Here is a 20,883-nt window from a genome sequence, read left to right on the forward strand (position 1 = left end):
GATAGTCCTTGGGGAGTTCACTACAATCAGAAATAAAACTTAAGTGGGAAAATAAATTTATAAGAGAAAAATGCTACAAAGATGTTATAAAATGTCATGTTATAAAAATGTTCTAAGTTGTAAAGCACTATGAAACTCGGATAAACAGGCCATGGAATTCCTCAAGTGACAAACTTCTTCCAAGGATTTTTAGTAAGTGAAAGTGTGCCTGCACTGGCCTTGGACTCAGCCACAGTATCTGATAAGCAGGTGCCTGTGAGGAGATGTTCCATAGAAAACAGGCTACCTCTAGAGGCACAGACCTGAGGCTCTCTGAGTTCGAAGCCAGCCTGGTCTACAGAGTGAGTTCCAGGACAGCCAGGGCTACACAGAGAAACCCTGCTTCAAAAAAGTAAAAAACAAAAACAAACAAACAAACAAAAAAAAAAAAACCCAGCTGGCCTGTAAACTGCCTGCTGTCCGCAGGTGATGGTTATGTAACTACAACAGTTTCAGAAAACAAGAACACAGCTAAAGTTTGGGGTAACGTTACAGACTCCACTAAGATGGCACTTCCTGGTCAGGATATCTTTGTGGAAAATGTCATGCAATTTCAAAATGGTCACTGGAGAGCCATTTGGGATAGAAAGCAAAACGAAGCCACCTACTTCACATGGTGAACAAGCTAATTAGATCAGCATCATTATCACAGACTTCTAACCAAGTGAAGGAATTTAACTCCAAATTACACAGGCAAGTGGGGAGTTCTGTTGACCACTTTTTAGGACAAACCTCAAATAAATAATCAGAAAATTCATGAATTTGACCTACAAAATAGAGTAATTTAAGGAACACTGCTGAAAGACATAATCATTAAGCGTTCTTTTGAAAATCATATTTATATCAATACAATTAAGATAAGCTACATAAACTTGGAAACCGTATTTCAATCACTGTATCATTGCAAAAGGGAGAATCAATATCAAAATTTCTATTATCATTGAAATTAATACAGATTATTTTAACAGTTTGAATGTACAATCCTTTCTTTTCTTGTATGATATATCTCTTGTACTTTAGGTGTTTTATCTTTGAAGTCCAAAAACCAAGTACCCTCACTGCTAATATTGAGATGCTAAATTGTTTTTATTAAGGGGCCTTTTCCAGTCTTTCCAGACAGAAATAGTCCCAGAAGCCTAAGATAACTAGATAACCTGTCACATCTGTGTGCCTTAGCTTTCTCAGACTGCGGGCTACTTCAGGAAAAAGACTTAGCCAGCATCTTTTAGAGTTTGTACTATACATGGTGTGACGTCTCGTCTGCAACGGATTTTTATAAACATGCCTAGGTCATCAGAAACAGGCACATGTAGAACAAGCAAACCACTGTGAAACTACAGATTTGAAAAGAGAGCAGTAGTTCACAAACTTCAGGCATGTGCTTCAAAAATGTGGTTCTAGAACGATCCAATCAGAAGCCGTGTGTGAGAGACTCTGGCATTCTGAATGTCATAAGTAGAATCTGAAATACACTTCACAAGATCACATTTCGAGTACTTGGACCCAAGATCCTGGCACAAATTGAAAGCTGTGGTGCCTTCAGGAGACAGGACCAGGCTGTCGAAAGTGGGTCCCCAGAGGTGTGCCTGGAGAATTGTACCTGATCCTGGCTCCAGGTCTCGAACACTCTGTTTTCTGGTTTGCTAGCATGTTTGTCTTTAACATAGGCTGCTGTGGTGGTCTGAAAGAAAATGGCCTCCAAAGACAGTCAAACTATTAGGAAGTGTGGCCTTGTTGGAGAGGTATAGTAAGTCTCTTTCACATTTCAAGCAACAAAATTTACCCTGCTACACCTCCTCATGTGGCCTTCATTTAATCAGATGGTCTAAGAGAAAAAGCTGCTGAGGAGTGTCTGCGGGCTTTTGCTTCCTCCACTTTCTAGGCAATGGGGAACCACTAGCAATCTGATTTCCACTTCTATCATTGGAGTAATTACCCTTATTGGGCGTTGACATGCGTTTATTCTAACATTCAGAGTGACAACCACAAGCCGCCAGAGGAAATTTCAAATACAGCATTGAACCAAAGTTCCTTTCCTCACATGCTGATAACAAAGCTGGCCAAAGAAGAAGAAGTAAAACACAACAAATGTAGGGCGTGAGATGAGACTGACGACTGTGAACAGAATCCTGACAATGTGGGCAGAGGAAAGAAGGAGAAGCTGGAGTGTGGTTTGCTGTAAGGGCTCTTTATAAGAACTGTCAGGGGTGGAGGGCGGGCATCGCAGAACATGAGCATATGATTTCAAAGGGAGCAGAGGCAACGCCTTGTGCTGTAGGACTCGCTGGCTGGCTTAACTGGAGCAGGGAGGCCAGCCTGCCGGGCATGGCGAGGAAAGGCAAGGTTAGCAGGACAGCATGAGCAGACTGTGGCTCAGTCTTTTAGGACGTGGAAGGATTTTAGATTTCATGAAGTGAGCTGAGAAGTTATCACAGGCTTTTCACAGAGAAGTGACATAATCTGATCAAATTTTTAAAGGTCCAGTGGCAACAGACAATAGGAGCATTTTTAAAGATTAAAACTATGTATAGAAACAATAAAAATGTGAAATATTTAATTGAAAATTTGACTTTGAAAATGAGAGAATGCGGGCTGAAGAGATGGCTCAGACGTTAGGAGCACTGGCTTCTCTTTCAGAAAGAGGTCCTGAGTTCAGTTTCCAGCAACCACATGGTGGTTCACAACCATCTGTAATGAGATCTGGTTCCCTCTTCTTTTGTGCAGGCACACATGCAGGCAGAACACTGTGTACATGATAAATAAATAAATCTTAAAAAAAAAAAAGAAAACGAGAGAATCCTATGTAGTAAAATTTTAAAAAGTATTACAATTGAAAGATTATATGAACAAAGAGAATTTATTTTTAAATAATGCCCAGATAATGGAGATACAATATTTTGGGGATTGGGAAGGTTGATATTAATAAGGAATTAACTCTTTTAAGAGATGTCCATAAAGTTATACTTCTAAATATTCCAGCATGTTGTTGTAAAGATTTATAGTTATCTCTAAAAATTAATATGAAATACAAAAGTCCTAGAAACAGTTAAATAATTTTAAAAATAATAATTTAAATTGTGTGCATGTGTTTCACAAATACTAAGCAACCATTTCAATGCAACAATACAATGGGGAAAGAGTTGGGCTTTATAATAAACAAAGAGAGAAGAGATTTATTAAAAGTCCCTAGTGAAATCAAATCTTCCTTTATATTATATACACAGTTCAATTCAAAACTCTAACCCCAAGTGGTCAGCCATAATCACATGCACATGTGAGCAACAGTAAATGAACACAGGGATATATGTGGTTATGTTTTATCATATATATATGTGTGTGTATATATATATATATCAAAATAATTAATGAAGAAGTTATGAATTTGAGAAGCTGTGAGGGCATGAGAGAAGGAGGGTGAAAATGCTAAATGTATATATATAATTCTCACATATGAAATTCTCAAAACACTAAACACTTTAAATTTTTAAAAAAGTGTATCATAAAGCTAAGTGTAAAACTGAACGATTAAATCTTCCTAAAGGAAAGAGGAAAAACTCTCTTTGCATCCTGGGAATGAACAAGGGTATTTAAAGAAACACACACTGCATGCATACACACACACACACACACACACACACACACACACACACACACACACGCAGATGTACAACCACCATGACAAATAGAGAAAAGTGGAAAATTGGAAATTGGTTCTCTCTCTCTCTCTCTCTCTCTCTCTCTCTCTCTCTCTCTCTCTCTCTCTCTCTCTCTCCCTCTCTCTCTCTCTCTCTCTCTCGATCTTCCAAGCAAATAAACAAAAAAAGCATAAGAAACACACACAGTGAATAAAACATAAAAGCCAAAATCAGAAATCATAATATACAAGCAAAAGACCACTAAGACAAAAAATTTCCATAGAAAGAAATAGGAGGAAAAACAGTCTACAAAAATACTGTTGGGTTTGTTTCATGTTGGCCATCTACTGCTGAGTGTGGGGCCTGCCTTTAAGTGTATATATCCAGTGAGACTCCATTGGAAAAGACTACTTTTTCTGTTATGATTGGTTGTCAATTGGAGATAGATTCTTGGTTAGAGACTGGAACTCCTGTCCACTTCCCCTCCCAGAACTGGGACTCTGTTTGGCTGTGGAGATAGCTTCTTGGTTAGAGATTGGAACTCCTGTCCACTTCCCCTCCCAGAACTGGGACCCTGTCTGGCTGTGCAGGTCTTGTCCATGCCTCCTTGGATGCATGCTTACCACAGTCTCTGTGAGTGCTGATGTGTGTCAGTTCTGTTGTATTTGGAAGACAGTTTCCTTGGTGTCATCCATCCCCATTAACTCTCAAAATCTTCCCATCTCCTTTTCTGTATAGCTCCCTGAGCCCTGAAAGGAGAGGATTGATGAAGACATCTCATTTAGGACTGAGTGACACAAAGTCTCTCACTCTCTGCACATTGCCAATTTTTGGTCTGTGTTAGTTCCCATGTACTGCATGAGGAAGCTTCTCTGATGATTGTTAAGTGAGACACTGGCCTATAGATATAGCAGAATATTGTTAGGAGTCATTTTATTGCTGTGTTCCTTTACCACAACAATAATATTTGGTTTTCCCTATGGCCTATCTAGGCTGATTATTTGGCCACTTGGGGAGTGTTAGGCATAGGTAACATCTCATAAAATGAGCCTTAAATCCAATCAAAAAGGGATTGGTTACTACCACAATATTTGTGCCAGCATTGCACCAACATTTCACACAGGCATGCCACTGTTATAGATTGCAGGGTTTGTAGCTGGCCTAGTGGTTGTCTTTCTCTTCTGGTAACTTCCAGAACTGTGAAATCTAGTCAATCAGAGTTAAGACTCTAGTTAGGCACCAGATCTACTTCTGTATGTTCAATGAGACATGTTAAGTACTGTCTGCAGCAGCAGGGCCTCACTATCAGCTGGTGGAGAGGAAACAATAATTTGTCAATAGCTGAGCTGATGAAGGATGTCCAAGGGGACCCTTTGGCCTATAACTCAACTAGAAGTCTATTTCTGGAACTAGAGGTATTATTTGGTGGCAAAAGCTGTGCGGTTTTGTAGTTGTAGCATTATCTTCCCTGCTCTTTGGTGATTCCGTGTACACTCTTTCATACATGGATGTATTGTAAGAAGCTTTTGCAGTAGTAGTAGCTTTTCATATGACCCCTCAAATGACCCTGATGGTGATTGTCCTTCCCCATATACTCTTCTTTATCCTCTTTCCTTCCTCTTCCAATTTAATCTTTCCTCTCCAGTTTCCCTCATCTCTCCATAACTACATTGTCACGTCCCCTTCTTTGGGAAATGTTTCCCTCCCCCTAGCCCCTTATTCTATGCCTAATCTCTGTGGTTATATGGGTTGTAGTATGCCAATTGAAAGGTAAAAGCTAGCACACACATATAAGAGAATAATATATGTTTTCTTTTTTGATGCACTAAAACAATCTGTTTCTTTTGATGTTATGAGTTTCCAGCATACCACTGGCTAGACCTTATACTCAATCTGGGAACTGGCTGTAACCACCTTTTTGCTGCTTCTGTTTGGGACCCAGCTGAGCCTGGAATACAGCAAATCTTGTGTCCAGAATGTGTGTGTGTGTGTGTGTGTGTGTGTGTGTGTGTGTGTGTGTGTGTGTAGAGGAATCAGTTCAATAATAGAAAAGTAAAAATACATAATATTGAACTGATACTATACAAGAGACACAATGATCAATAAGGCCATTAGACAAACCTGAAAATAAGAGAATATAAGTTATAATAATGAGAGGAAAGAGGCAGTTGTGTGATTGCTATATTATTACTATGATGACTAAAGTTACAAAATAAGAAAACACCAAGATTTGGTGACAGTATATGTGGAGAAACTAGAATGCTCTTCTGAAAAGAAAAGTGCTGTTGGGATCAATAATGTGATGGTGTCTTTAGAAAAGAGTTTGATGATTTCTTATGTTAAATAGGCACCTATGTTATAGCTCAGCAAAATTATACCTCTGTGCATTTATCCAATAGAAAGGAAAACAATAGCACTCACAGTAGCCTTGTTAGGAGTAACCACACTAGGAATCTAAGTAGTATCCATAGTCTACCATATTCTTTTAGAAAGGATGATGCTACCCATGATATGAAGGACCAAGCTATGATTCCCAACATCATGGAGTAGTCTCTGAAGCACACTGAGTAACAGATGCCAATCATGAAATCATGTATAGAATATAATATGGTTCTGTTTTTATGAAGCTCTGGACAGACAACATCATCCATAAAGAGAGAAATCATATCACCAACATCTAGGGTTAGGATGGCTTAACTGCTGTCAAGAGACCCTAGAACTATAAAAGCATCATTTGGGAAGATGGGTTCTATATTTTAATTAGTGTGGAGATAACATGTAGACAAGTATCCAGCTTTCCATATGTTCCCTTAAAGTGTTTGCATGCAGTTTGTCATATGTGAGTTAGAAAAAAAAATAATACTTATTTATAATTCCATAGATACTTTATTAAGATTTTAATTATTTAATGCATTTTATGACTAGGTTTTATCCTAGCTTATTCAAGACTGTCACAAAAAGTTTCAGATAGAAAAAAAACCTTTAAGTCCAATTATAGCCTTCTGTAATAACACATAAATTACTATGCTTACTTAGAAAAGAACACTGCTATTTAGGTGTCTTATATTTAGTTCCAAAGCTTTTACTAAGTTTGAAATAATAATAATTATTATTATGAGTGGTTCTTCCAAGGAATGTTTATATGTCAATTTTATACTTTTTCATATTAAATGAAGTGAAGTCACTAAGATCTCAGGCGAGTAGCTGACTGTAACACAGAAAATGGTAAATTAATAATCTTCTTTATCTGGACAGTAAAAAACTATCACTCTGTTGCCATGACTTCTAGCTTGTAATGACTCAAAACATTATGACTGATTGATTTTTAAAATGGGTAGGGCAATTTAAAAATTTGCTTTACATTATGATCTTTGAATAAAAATAAGTACGAGTGAATCAAATGTCCCATACCATCGGATTAATGTGCAGCTTATCTTTGTGGCCTCACGAACTGAATGTGTCCAACTTGATCTGTAAAATCAATGTGTTTAATATGCAAGGTGCTGCTTCCCTCCATGGATGACATGAAAACCATTTACTGTAAGGTTCCAAGAAAGAGGTCAGATTGATGTGATGGGGATATCAACTGGTATTCCCAAATACACATTCCTCAAAGTGTTTTCATGTCCAGTTTGACATATGTCTATCTCAAATGGTGGAACTCAGCCATCTTTAAATTGACTGCAGAGTGAATTTAATTCACATACCTTAAAAAGCCTAAAGTAAATAATAAGAATGTTCTTTAAGCTTTAAGAACATTTTAAGATAATGATTTAAATGTTTCATCCATATGAATTAACTTATCCAAGAATATTGATATATCCTAATCTGTTTCTACATGCCTTGTCACTTTCTCCGTAGGCCTGATAAAGATGGTATTCCTTGGCCTTCTACTCTTTTTGTTTATCTGTTTAGTTGTTCTCTTGTTTATCTGGGGTTTTTGTTTGTTTGCTTGTTTTTGTTTTGGAGGATTTGTTTGTTTGTTTTTGAGGTAGGATCTTATTGCATATCTCAAGTTGATCTAGAATTCACTATGTAATCCATGCTGGCCTTTAATTTGTAATCCTCCTGTCTCTCTCTTGAAGCATACATCTATTCCATCTCATGCTGCCCTTTTCTCAGAAATTTCCCCTCTGAGATACATAGTCTACAGTTAGAGTTCTGATGATTCAGTGCACGAAACTCACTCTCAAAAATGCTTATAAAATGTTCTTCATTCTCTCATGTATATATGGTGATCAAGGCCTGTGAACTTCATCTTAACCATTCAATTAAAATTACACTGGTCTTCATTACCATTTCTGTATTATCAGTTTTTCAGCGTCATACATGTCAAATATTATCCTATATAAATATTACATGTGCTTCCTAATTGGATCTTCTCACAACCATCTGTACTCCAGTCTACTTCACATCATCATCAAAATAATTCTGCACATTATTAATCTGACAATGCTTGCCTCTGTTTAAACCTGGGATATCTCCACATGCATTCACATTGCCGTTTTCAGAAATATTGTATTCTGTGTCTTTCTCAATAACATCAGTCTTTTGGAACTCGACCTCAGACCTTCTCATCTTTCATTCATCTACAGATATAGTCTGCTCATTTACTCTTTCAAATACTGATTTCTTGAATAGAACTCTAGTCACAATCCATACTTGAATGTGGTTTATAACTGTTCACTGTATAATTATGCCTAGAAAAATTGTACATGTTTACTCATATATGTACTGTGAATTGATGCAAATCTATAAATGTGTATACTGTACCTTCTCTTACATATTTTTCAAATATATAATTCATTTTAAGCATACTTTCTGACTCAACTCATAACATCCAATCCTGTCATTTATGAAAAGGTAAGCCTATAGAATACTGTTATAATAGAAGAAATGAAAACAATGTTCTTGGCAGTAATTAAATGAAAACCCTCGGATGTATTCACATGCACATATTAAACAAAACAGACTTAAATACAAGTGAAATTACTAGAAATGAAGGAGGCCATTGCTAACAGAAATAATTTATCTGGGAGATACAAAGATGAAGAGTACGTGGGGATCCAGAAAGCAAGCATACATTTTTACACGATTTATTTAATAGGATATTATATAACCTTAAAATAACAGTGATGTACTTATTTTAAAAACACATTTTATATCTTTTAAGATAATGGTTTTAAATATATAATTATGTCATTTTCCTCCCTCCAACTATCCCCACCCAAAGAAAAGAAAGATTTTGCAGACAGGGTCTCATTATTTAGCCTTGGCTGACCTCAAACTCAAAAAGATTTGCCTGCTGGTACTGAGATTAAAAGTGTGTGACACCTCTCCTGGTTCATAAAACACTAAATTTTTGCAACATTATGCCATGATTTAAAAACTGCTCGCTAATGAATGTATGCACTTAGATTATATCAATATTAAAAAAAAGTTTATGCAAGAAATGCTAGAAAGAATTCAGTCATGAATAGACATTTTCTTCTGGCATACTGCATTTTGAAATATTATTTGTATTTATTTGGTGGATATCATCATTTTTTTAATACTTTGTAGCTTTACTCCTGTGGTCAGTGTTTATCCAGCTTCCTGGACTTACAGAAAGAAAAACATAAGTAATGAGCTATCTTTGATTTTACTCTGTTCATTAAAAATGTTCAAGCCACATCCTCATCCAGAAAAGTTACCCTGCCTTAAAACTGAGTGTCAATGTCGACACAATAGTGACACTTAAAAAAAAAACTACTGTGTTTCAATGAAATCTTTTCAGGGTTTAATTGTTTTTATTAATTTGAGGATAATTAATATAAAAATATAGAAGTCTTATAGTGCAATGTAACCCTAACACATCTCCATATACAAAGCATTTTCTCATGCTCATTAGAACTGATAACACCATGAAGAATAACCTTCCTCCCGATTACTTCCACCACAAATGAGTTCTTTCAGAAAATTTTATTTGAGTGGATTCTTAACAAAAATAAGCTCATTCATTTACACTGTTTCTGCATGACTTGAAATTCCTCTGTACTACTGGACAGTAGCCACCTCTTGTACAGCTGATTGCATTTGCATGGAAATGACCTTTTTGCTTATCCACTCACTTCCTGCTCTATGCTTGCTTTGCTTCATATTGTTTATATCATAAGCAAAACTATAACAAGCATTGCTGTTCATATTTCTTGTAGACATTTGTTGTAATTTCTTGTGTGTAATATTTAGGAGGGAAATTGCCATTACACTTCTGCCCAAAGTTGTAAACAACCACTTTGTAAACCAACCAGTAATGTCTGAGTGTTAGCTTGCATGAGTCCCTGACCACATTTGGTGTGTATATGGTTTTAATGTATCTGTTCTGGAGTATATACCACGAATTCCCCAGTGACGCCTCTGAGTACCCTTTTCTATGTTCAGCAGTCTTTGGTAGATTTTTCTTGCTCTTGCCTCCACAAATCATTTGCCCATTTATATTTTTCAATCACTTCCCATCTTATTTATTTTTTTTTTTATTTCTTCACTCAAGTGTAAATTCTTTGTCAGAGGGCAATGTTGGGAATACTTTTCCTGATCATCTACCTACCTCTTATTTTTATGCAGAATTTTGATTTTGATTAATTCCAGTGCTATCACTTTTACAACATTCTTTTGGTATTCCATAAGAACTTTGCATAGTCTGACATTATAAAAATATTTTATTGTGCTTTCTTCAAGATTAATCCTAGATTTCAGATTGAGTCCTATAATTCAGATCCAAATATTTTCCCAGGACCCCGTTGGGCTAAATTCTGTCTAATCAGGTAGCATGGCATGACTCAGAGGCGCTGCTGGAGTCCTGTCCAGAGTAATTTTATAAATTATGAGATAGAGGTTGAGGGTTTTTTATTTATATTTATTTATTATTTGTCTGGACTTCCAAGGTTAACAGAGCATTCATTAAGATTTTTCTTTTCTATCTAATACTCCCTACAAGTCTGTCAAAAGCCAATTGATTTTTAAATGTATTATCTATTTATGCCCTCTACATTCTCTGCTGCTGATATGTAGTTTTTGCAGTTGGATTGTGTTGAAATGATGAACTTGGAGAAAAAATATACAATTCTTCATACTGGCTCTTTAGTTCATTCACATAACGTTTCACTCAGTTTCTTTATGAACTTAGTATCTTAAAATGCTTTATAATTTCACATCACAGGACTTGTGTATCTCTGATAAATGTATGTTTAATGTGGTTATTAGTAGCATTTTAATTTTACTTTCAATTGCCATAGCTAGTTTAGAGAAAATGTTTATATATGATGCCGTAAACCTTTTAATATTTTTGTTATCATTTATTTCTCTTTATTGGCTGTTTAGGAGGACAACCTTTTAAAAATTTATTTTTCTTTCTTTTTTCAAATGTTCTCTTTTTTTTGAGATTATAATTTAATTATAACATTTCTACCTTCCAGTTTCTCCTTCCAAATTTTCCTATGTATTCTTCCTTGCTCTCTTTCAAACTCACAGCCTCTTTTTCACTAATTGTTATTGCATACATATATGTAATTCATATACATATGTATTCCTAAATGTAACCTGTTCTGTCCATAGAATGCTGCCTGTATATATATTTTCAGAGTTGACTGTTCCAGTTGCAATCATTATCTCCCTCTTGTTGATGACATCTTAAACTCAATTAGAGAGCTACTGGTTACCATCAAGGTATCCATGCCGCTACTGTACCTTTACTATTACCATGCCATGCAGACTGTTGATGAGGTTCATAGGTGTCTTAGGTAGTTAGGACTATTGGTTGCCTACCTCCTTTGAAAACTTGCATGGTACCTTCTAGTACCACAAAAGCTAGTACTCAAGGAGGGAGAATTCAGATTATTTCTATCTTAGGAGTCTCTGGACCCTATTTCAGTTATTTTTTTATTATGTGTTTGTATGCATATAGGTATGTGAATGTGCATGTGAGCGGTGCCCTGGAGCAGAGACATCAGATGCTTTGCAAATGGAAGGACAAACACATGTGAGTCACCTTCCTTGGGTGCTGGGAACCTTGCTTCCTAAGAAAGAAAAGCAGTATGTGCTCTTAACCACTGAGTCATCTTTCCAGGCCTAGTGGACAATCACTTAATGGCAATTTATGACTATTTCCATGTACTCATATTTCTCTTAATAAAACATAATGCAAAGTAAAATTTTGGGGTGGCATTTATAATTCTGCAACTTCCAGCTGCAACTTTCATTTAAGTCACTTTTGACTTTTCTTCACTTTTAATGTATTTGGCATTCAGTTTAGTTGTTTTCAGCTAATGAGCCATTTTTCCTGTCTAGTGACAATCATTTAAGCTTTCCACTGTTGCGTTGATTTTCATTTGTTTTTATGCCCCCCTGAATTGCATATGTGCATCTCACATCTTTTTTTTTTCTCATGGCCCTTCTTAGTCTTTCCATTGCTTCTGTTCTGCTAAGCTTTTAATATTTTGAAAATTATCTTTATAAGCCTCCCTCGTTTCAGGAATATTTTCTCTACTTATGAAAAATATGGGTTGTAAGTTATTTTTTTCATTTTTTAAATGTTTTTGTACATTTAATGCTGATATCTTCTTGCTTCCATAATTTCTTTTAAAAGGCAAATGGGCAAACTCAATGCTGTACTCTAGACAGAAATGTGGCATGTTTCCCATCATCAATGCTGGTTTGTCTATGTCTTTAGTAAGGTGACCACAACATATCTTGCTGTGGTTTTCAGATTTGCTATTTTTTTTAAGTTATGACTTCACCCCATTTGCTATTTCTTCTTCTCCAAAGAATTACGTACACAAATTTCAGGCTTTCCTTTATACATGCTGTCTGTATTTAAACATGTACTCAGTTCTTATTTTTAAATACATTACCTCAAAGTTTTATGATATCATTTGATAATTACTTATACACTACAGTTTCCTAATGGAACCATCTCCCTTGTGAAGTATTATTTTTCACATGTTAGTTGTAGGGTTTTTTTAAAAAAACAAATTGTGTTTTCAATATGTTGGTAACTAGGTTACATGTGGATCTTTTTAAATTGTCTGTTTATTTTCCCTCTTATTCCCATTTCTTGCTGCCATTTTCATAGTCTGGTCAAGAGTTGCAGCTTACCACTTCACTCTGAGACGCTGCTGGTGATGTAGCTCTTGCCCCAGAGCTCATTGACAGCCAGCTTCTTCTTTAAAGGTCTAGTCCCTCAAGTTCAAGTTGGATTGATTTTCAGTTTATTTATGGTGCTAAAAATCATATTCTGTGCCACATAAATGCTATTGAGCATTCTACATCCTCAGCTCAGGTTCTACATTTGATAGCACTATGAATCATGCTTGGTAGAAACACAGGTCTATGGTCTGTTGCAAATTATGTCACCTTAATTGCAAGTGAAATGCAATTTTGAAATTTTTAAAGTAATAAAACACCATTATCTAATGAATTGTTAAATTGAGTTATAGTTCTTAAATTGAGAATCACACAATTATTTAAATGTTAGCAGAGATTGTGAATTTTTCCCCTTATTTCATATTGTTCTAATTTATTTGTGTCATGCAGAATCTTCTTGGAGCATGGCTTTTGAAAGAACAATTTTGTACATTTGAGGTGCTGAGGATAAAACTCTGGACTTACACATAGCTGGCCAATGATCTACTACTGAACAACATCCCCATACCAAAATCATAGTGCAGATTAGCCTCATACTCATGATCCTACTCATGAGCCTTATTCTCCTCAAATCTGTCATTATTGGTGAGTGTCCCTATACCTGGCTTATTTATTTGATATAACAAGTTATTAGTGGTTATGCATTATATATCCAAAACTGTGTTAGGGGCATAGATCTCAGTGTAAATACACTGAGTTATAAATACAGAGTGCATCACTATACATGGGTCTAGCATTTGAGACCTGTCTCTGGCCCTAGCTGTCTTTGTAGCAGTAGATACATTAATGTCTCTCTCTGAGTGTCAATTTTTATCTGAAGAAAGTCAGTGTTAGACATAGGTATTTCTAAGCTTCTTTTCTCCTTTGTAATCAATTCCTCTAGACTACAACTTCACAAAGATCACAACCAAATCAGTCAGTGCAAATCCCAAGTATATAAAATAATGCTGAACTTCAGTAAATGTAATAGAATACCTTAAAGAGTAGGTGCTTAATGTTTTGCAAGGGAATCATTTTCTAAAATTAGACACACACACACACACACACACACATATATATATATATATGTGTGTGTGTGTGTGTGTGTGTGTGTGAATGTATATCTAGATATATATGATTATATGCATGATTTTATCCCTTAACTATTACAAATCTATAGTTCTGCTTAAATACGAAATTTCATCTTTTTTCTATATATTTCCTCTTTCTCTCTTGTCTATACTTTAGTCAATTTCTGTTATCACAGTTCTTAACCACGGCTTTGTTTTTGTTCTTAAAGTCTATATTTTCTACTTACTAACAAATTATTTAAAAAAATTTAGATTTCTAATTGGCCACATTCAATATCAATTATTAATACATTCCTTGAAATAAAGCATGCCTTTCATAAGAATATCCAATAAAATTATGCTTAAGTGTACTTTATGGAGCCCATTGTGACCATCTCTGTATCGTTCACAAATAGCACTTTAAAAATATGTTTGATCATTCAATTCAAAAGGAGTGCAAACTACTTATGTTCCAACCAGCTGCTCTGGAGAAAAAAGTATTAATGGACGCACCACACCTTCAGCCTCTTGTCTCCAGTCACTGTGCTTAGCTGCAGGATTCCCATTAACATTAATGGGAGCTCCATGCACACATCACCTGGAGAACAGACCCCTTGTGCTTGATCATTATCTTCCTAGACAGGTAGGAATGGCATCAATCAGGTATCCAGCTTAGTTTCACAGTATGTACTATTAAAGGCATCAGGGCAATAAAAACACAGCCTTCTAGTACTTTCTTTAAAAAATAGTTTTTAAAAGTGGAGAACAACAAAGCAAGCAGATTTTAAAAGCAAGCAAGGAGTACACCATTTTCCTGCATATCCTTTTGTAATTACAAATGACCTAAAACTAAAGCAAACACATTATTTCCCTTCCACGACAGCGATAATGGGATAATAAAGACAAGCTTCATTATGTAAAATGGATTTGATTTACTATAAAGTAGCCAAATGGTGAACAGATAGTGGAGTTTACACAGGATCTGCTTGACCTCTGTTTTCTCCTTTGCTTTTAACATTTTCCCACCTGAGCATTAATACATCAAGCACTTTTATGTGGTTAGAAAGAAAACATGAGTGATTAATACTAGTACAGGAGATGCAGGAGGTTGGAAGCAACAATATGAAAATAGAGGCCTGTTTCCACAATTCAGATGTACTGTGTTTACTGCAGGAAAGCACAGGGTGGAGGGGAAGGAAGGAACAAAAGAGATGTGTGTGTAAGGAATGCAAAAAGAGATTCATGGTCTGGCTGGAGGACTGATTTCATCAACTATATAACTGAGGATGTCATCTAACCTTTCTAAAATCACTTTTTCATTTTCAAAACAAGCTTTAAAATGTGTATATTTTAGTCTAATTAGGAGACTTACAGGAGACATTCAGTATAGCAGATGGCAATTAGTAAATGCTTTGGGAAAAAAAAGAGTGACTATTATTTTCTTCGTATAGCATTATTAACCATAAAAGGTGATGTGGTATTACAGACCAACACTAAGCAGACATATGCAGGTGAGGAGCCCAAGTTCTACATCTAAGCTTAAGATCTAAGGAAAGCTCTATTTCATTTTACCTTTTACAAATATGGATATCTGATGAAGCATATAAATACACACATGCACATATATACTGACATTTACATATGTCTACATATCTTGCCAACCAGGCTATTTTCTTTTACAGCTTTAGAAAGTATAATTTTTCAGTGACATCTTACTAGGTTTTATATCAGTAGAAGCCTAAGCAGGCTTACTCTGGAGGCTGATCAAATCCCCATAGCACCATGAGTAGGCTTCTGTCCAGGATAAGGACAGAAGAATAGATGGTTATTTGCTGAACATTCTGAGTGGGTGCAGTTCTGTGCACTCCCTTAAGCAGGCTCCAGGAAAGGCTCCTATGGGGATTGTAATAGCCTAGTCTTATAAACAAGGAAACCAAGTTTCCATGAAGTTGCTTCCCCTTGATCACAATGCTGTTGAGTGAGGATACAAATGCTCAAGGACTTTGATATTTAGGAGTTCATCGTCCTTAGTAAATGATGACCTGTCTTTAAATGAACAATTTAGAATATAGGGGAAATAGATTTCTGTGGCATAATATGTAACCTATGTTGCACTGACCCATAAACTTAAGAATTACAAAATCAAGAATTTAACTCCTTTTGTTGCCACTGTCCTTTGCTAGACCCAGTACTGGGTCCCACGTGACACAACCAAAGCCGAGGGAAACAGAAATCATATGCATAGACATCTTCAAGTCTGTCATCTTCACTTATCAGCTTCTTAAAGCACAGCGATTCAAAGTCATATAGAATTGTCACCCACCTCTGTCCTCAGTCATTGGAGTCATAGACTGGAAGGACATAGATAAAACACATTCAATAGGATTCTTATAGAAATTAAGTGTTAAAATCTTTGGAACTAGTTTTCAAAAATACTTATTAATTTTAGTCTTACTTGCCCAAAACTCCTGTATTATCAGTCCAAAAATCTTTTACACCTGTCATACCCTGTCTAAAATTCATCTATTTGTGAACAAATATAAATCAACAAGCCTTTGTACAATAAAAAAATACTTTTCTGAGATAGATGTGGTGGTACGTGCCTTTAATTTTAGTACTCAAGAGGAGCTGGCACAGGGAGATTACCATGATCTTGAACCCAGCCTGAATTATATACTTAGTCTGAGGCCAATTGGGGTTACAATGTGAGAGCCTGTATCAAAAATAAATAAATAAGTAAATAAATTTCCTAAAATTGAATTGAATCACAGATATGTATGTTGGTTAGTGTGTTGAATATCTTAGGATCTTGAGTAAAGATCTTTACATAGTGTTCTGTAGATATGTGCTATGGGACGGTCTGTATGTCAAATTGCTCTGATTGGTCAATAAATAAAACACTGGTTGGCAAGTGGCCAGGCAGGAAGTAGGTGGGACAAGGAGAGAGGAGAATTCTGGGAAGTGGAAGGCTGATGCAGAGAGTCACTGCAGCCGCCACCATGACCAGCAGCATGTGAAGACGCCGGTAAGCCACCAGCCACGTGGCAGGGTATAGATGTATGGAAATGGATTAATTTAAGCTATAAGAACAGTTAGCAAGAAGCCTGCCACGGCCATACAGTTTGTATGCAATATAAGTCTCTGTGTTTACTTGGTTGGGTCTGAGCGGCTGTGGGACTGGCGGGTGACAGAGATTTGTCCTAACTGTGGGCAAAGCTGGAAAACTCTAGCTACAGATATGTGTGTGAGAAGTCACGCAGAATCAATATTATTTCCAGTATCAGCAAGCCTATGGCTGAGCGATGGGCTTCAGTTTTCAAGCTTTATGGACCAAATACAGAGACACTCAGTTCTGAGCTGTAAGGAAATTTATATTTGGGGGAATACTTTTTAACTTTTTAATCATAGATACTTGGCTCTCATATTACTAGCTCCAAGAAATTCTAAAATAATATAAAGTGAGAGCAAATTCAATGCTTCATATTACATTTAAAGTCTAAAACCATATCACCTCTATTCTGAGAATTATCTTTAGCTAATGTCCACAGGCTCCCAAGAACTGCTATACTTGTGTGGTTCAATCAGATGCTCTGAAAATCTCAAGAAAATGTTGTGTTAACTGCAAACTAGCAAGAGACTCAAAGGGCAAAGGCTCTTGTTGCTAAGCATGACAATCTGAGCTCAGTGTTCAGGACACACATGATAAAGAGAGACAACGGACACCCACAAATTTTCCTCTGAAATCTGCCCACACCACAAACATGTACACATATAACACCACCACCAGCAGCAATGTGAACACCAAAAAATATATGTACAATAAAAATAAAGTAAATGTTGAAAATATTAATGGCAAATATTTCCCACACATGAATTAGTAAGTAAAAATGGTAAAAGGTGTGGAAGGATAACACAAAAATATTTTTACTATGTAAATTAAAATAACTAATACAAAAAAAAAACGCTACAAGAGTTAAAAAATACTATTAAACCATCTCAGGATATATTTCCAACCTACTGTCTTATTTTGAGATTTATGGCAGATGAGAAACAAAATATCCATTGACTATTTATTTCAAAGTATATAATTTTTAATACCATAGCAAAAATAATATAGACCATATGACAAAATGTCTTGGGTCCCAAGGATGTCTACTCTCAGGGCTTGAGCATATTTCTCTTTTTTAAAATCTATTTTTTATCTCAGATGCAGCCTCTCCCCATTCTCCCCTTCCAGTCCCTCTCTCCTATTCTGCCACCTCCACCCCCATCCCACCTCCTAATCCCCTCCTCTTCAGTCTCCATCCAGGAAAGGGCAGGTCTCCCATGAGTATCAATAAAACATGGCATATCAAATTGCAGTAAGCACCTCCCCATGTATTAAGACTGAGCATGTTGACCCAGTATGGGGAGTAGGGTCCCAGAAGCCAATAAAAGAGTTGGAGACAGCCCCTATTCCTGCTGTTAGCAGTCCCATAAGAGGACCAAGCTACACAACTATAACATACATGCATAATGCCTAGGTCAGTCTCATGCAGGTTTCCTGGTTGTCGGTTCAGTCTCTGTGAGCCCTTATGAGCCCAGGTTAGTTGATTATGTGAGCCTTCCTTTGGTGCCCTTGACCGCTCTGACTCCTACATTCCTTTCTCCTCCTCTGCTGCAGGATTTCTGAACTCCACCCAATGTTTGGTTGTGGCTCTTTGTGTCTACCTCTATCAGTTGCTGAATGAAGCCTCTCTGATGACAATTGGGCCAAGCACCAATCTGGTCACAGGAGATGACCAGTTCAGGCTACTTATCCACTGTTGCTAAGAGTCTGAGCTGGGCCCTCCCCATAGTTTCCTATTCCAGGCTTCTGTCCCGACCCTGAAATGCCCCCCACCAGTCCCCCTCAGCACTCTCCCTCTCTGTGCCAGCCCAACCAGATCATTCATGTTCCCATCCCCACCTGCCCTCAGTCCACCCAGTCTCTTCTATTTTCCCTTCCCAGGGAGATCTGTGTGTCCCCCATGAACTGTCCTTGTTACCTAGTCTCTCTGGGTCTGTGGATTGTAACATAGTTATCCTTTATTTTACAGCCAATATCCACTTTTGAGTGAATATACACCATGTTTGTCTTCACTGGCTGGGGTTACTTCACTCAGGATGATTTTTTTTTCATCACATCCATTTACCTTCAAATTTCTTGGTGTCATTGATTTTAATAGCTGAGTAATATTCCACTGTGTAAATGTACCACATTTTCTTGATCCATTCCTCAGTTGAGGGGCACATAGGTTGTTTCCATGTTCTGCCTATCACAAAAAAAGCTTCTATGAACATAGTTGAGCAAGTGTCCTTGTGGTATGATTGAGCATCCTTTGGGTATATGCCCAAGAGTAGTATTGCTGGGTCTTGTGGTAGATTTCCCAGTTTTTTAATAAACTGCCCCACTGACTTCCAAAGTGGTTTGTACATGTTTGCACTCCCACCAGCAATGAAGGAGTGTTGCCTTGTTGAGTGTATCTCTTAAAGGTTCATGTATTAGATATTTGGTCCTGAGTGCATGGTGGTGAAAAGGCACTGAGACATATAAGACGTGGTACCTAATGCAAGGAAATTGCATAACATGAAGCCATCACCCTTAAAATGACTCATGTTGCGCTCTCAGAGTGAGTTGGGAGAACATGCTGTTATAAACAAGGCCTCCCATGTACTTGGCCCCTTTTTACAGAGCCATTTCATTTTCTTCTTCTCTACTGTGTTACGATATAAAGTCTATACACCATGATGTTACCCCAAGCCAAAAAGATGTGGTAACAAGATTTCAATCTTTCTTCCTACAAAACTGAAAATAAAATAAACCACCACTTAAAATATAAAATAGCTCTCTATGTATTTTGCTATGAAAACAAATGGATTGATAAACCAGGAAGTTATAATAACTCTATCCTTCCATCTATCTTCAAAATTGTGATAATAGTTTTGCTTCATGGTGTCATTGTTATTAGTAAAGGAAATAACCCACAGATACAGGTCATTGGTGTTTGACACATATTACATATTTCATAGCTAATAATAATTATATTAAGACATAAAAATCATTGTGTGTTTGACCATCTAAAACTTTGTTGTCTTTATTCATCAAGTTGAGAACACCTATCCACTTCCAAGTAGAAAGGCAAAGGACTTCATGAGGAGACAGACAACAAATGCACAATTAAGTAAGTGGATACAACCAATAATGAATCCTAAAAAGGAATAGAAATGGAACTTGATTAAAAGGGGTCTCCAGGAAAAGCTGAAGTCTAAGCTAATAATTGACTTAAGACTTTAGTAAGAAGAAAGAGCCTCTGCAGATAGAAAAGGAAAATCATTGTAGAGGGGAAAGGTACAGGACCAAATGTGGAAAAGTCTGATGAGCTGTCCTTCTTAGTTGTATGTGGAAATGTCTGATCCATGTTTGTGTTTGTATGTGTATTTAAATTGGAAATAACTTGTCTCCTTGTAGAAAAGAGAATAAGACAGGAAATCTGCATTACATGGGATTTTCTTTATTAGCCAAATCACACTTTTCCTATATGTGTTCATCCAACTTAGACTCAAGTTCACATCTTCCTGAAGATGTGGAACTGAAACAGCTGAGAAGTCATTTCCATGATGCGTTAATGAAAAGGACCATTCTGATTTCTACTATAGGCTTATGAAGGGGAAAGTGCCATCAATGTAAATATCAAAACAGGAAATAAATGATTCCTCACTTTGACATCCAGGTAATTGATCTAAATAACATTCATTCTTCCTCCATTGTTTTCTGAAACAGTCACAGGAGCAATGCAAGCAACTTTTCAAATTGCTTTCAAAAAAAAAAAAAAAAGAAAAGAAAAGAAAACTTCTCTTTCAAATGACTACACAAGACAAAATGACAGGCTAAATATTTGGCTATTTACATAGAATGTCTTAGTTTCTTATTGTGGGCACTTTGGGTTACTTTTGTATTG

General features: G+C 36.5%; 1 long non-coding RNA gene across 1 annotated transcript; it reads left to right on the forward strand.

Annotated features, from left to right (window-relative positions):
- Positions 1-1,536: 1,536 nt before the first annotated feature.
- LOC121827118 (uncharacterized) lies at positions 1,537-20,651 on the forward strand. The gene is made up of 5 exons (XR_006069202.2): positions 1,537-1,655; positions 11,617-11,691; positions 13,245-13,439; positions 20,032-20,106; positions 20,483-20,651. It is a non-coding gene; the product is annotated as an uncharacterized LOC121827118 (long non-coding RNA).
- The last annotated feature ends 232 nt before the right edge of the window (positions 20,652-20,883 follow it).

This window comes from Peromyscus maniculatus, chromosome 2 (genome assembly GCF_049852395.1).
Source record: "Peromyscus maniculatus bairdii isolate BWxNUB_F1_BW_parent chromosome 2, HU_Pman_BW_mat_3.1, whole genome shotgun sequence".
NCBI lineage: Eukaryota > Metazoa > Chordata > Mammalia > Rodentia > Cricetidae > Peromyscus > Peromyscus maniculatus.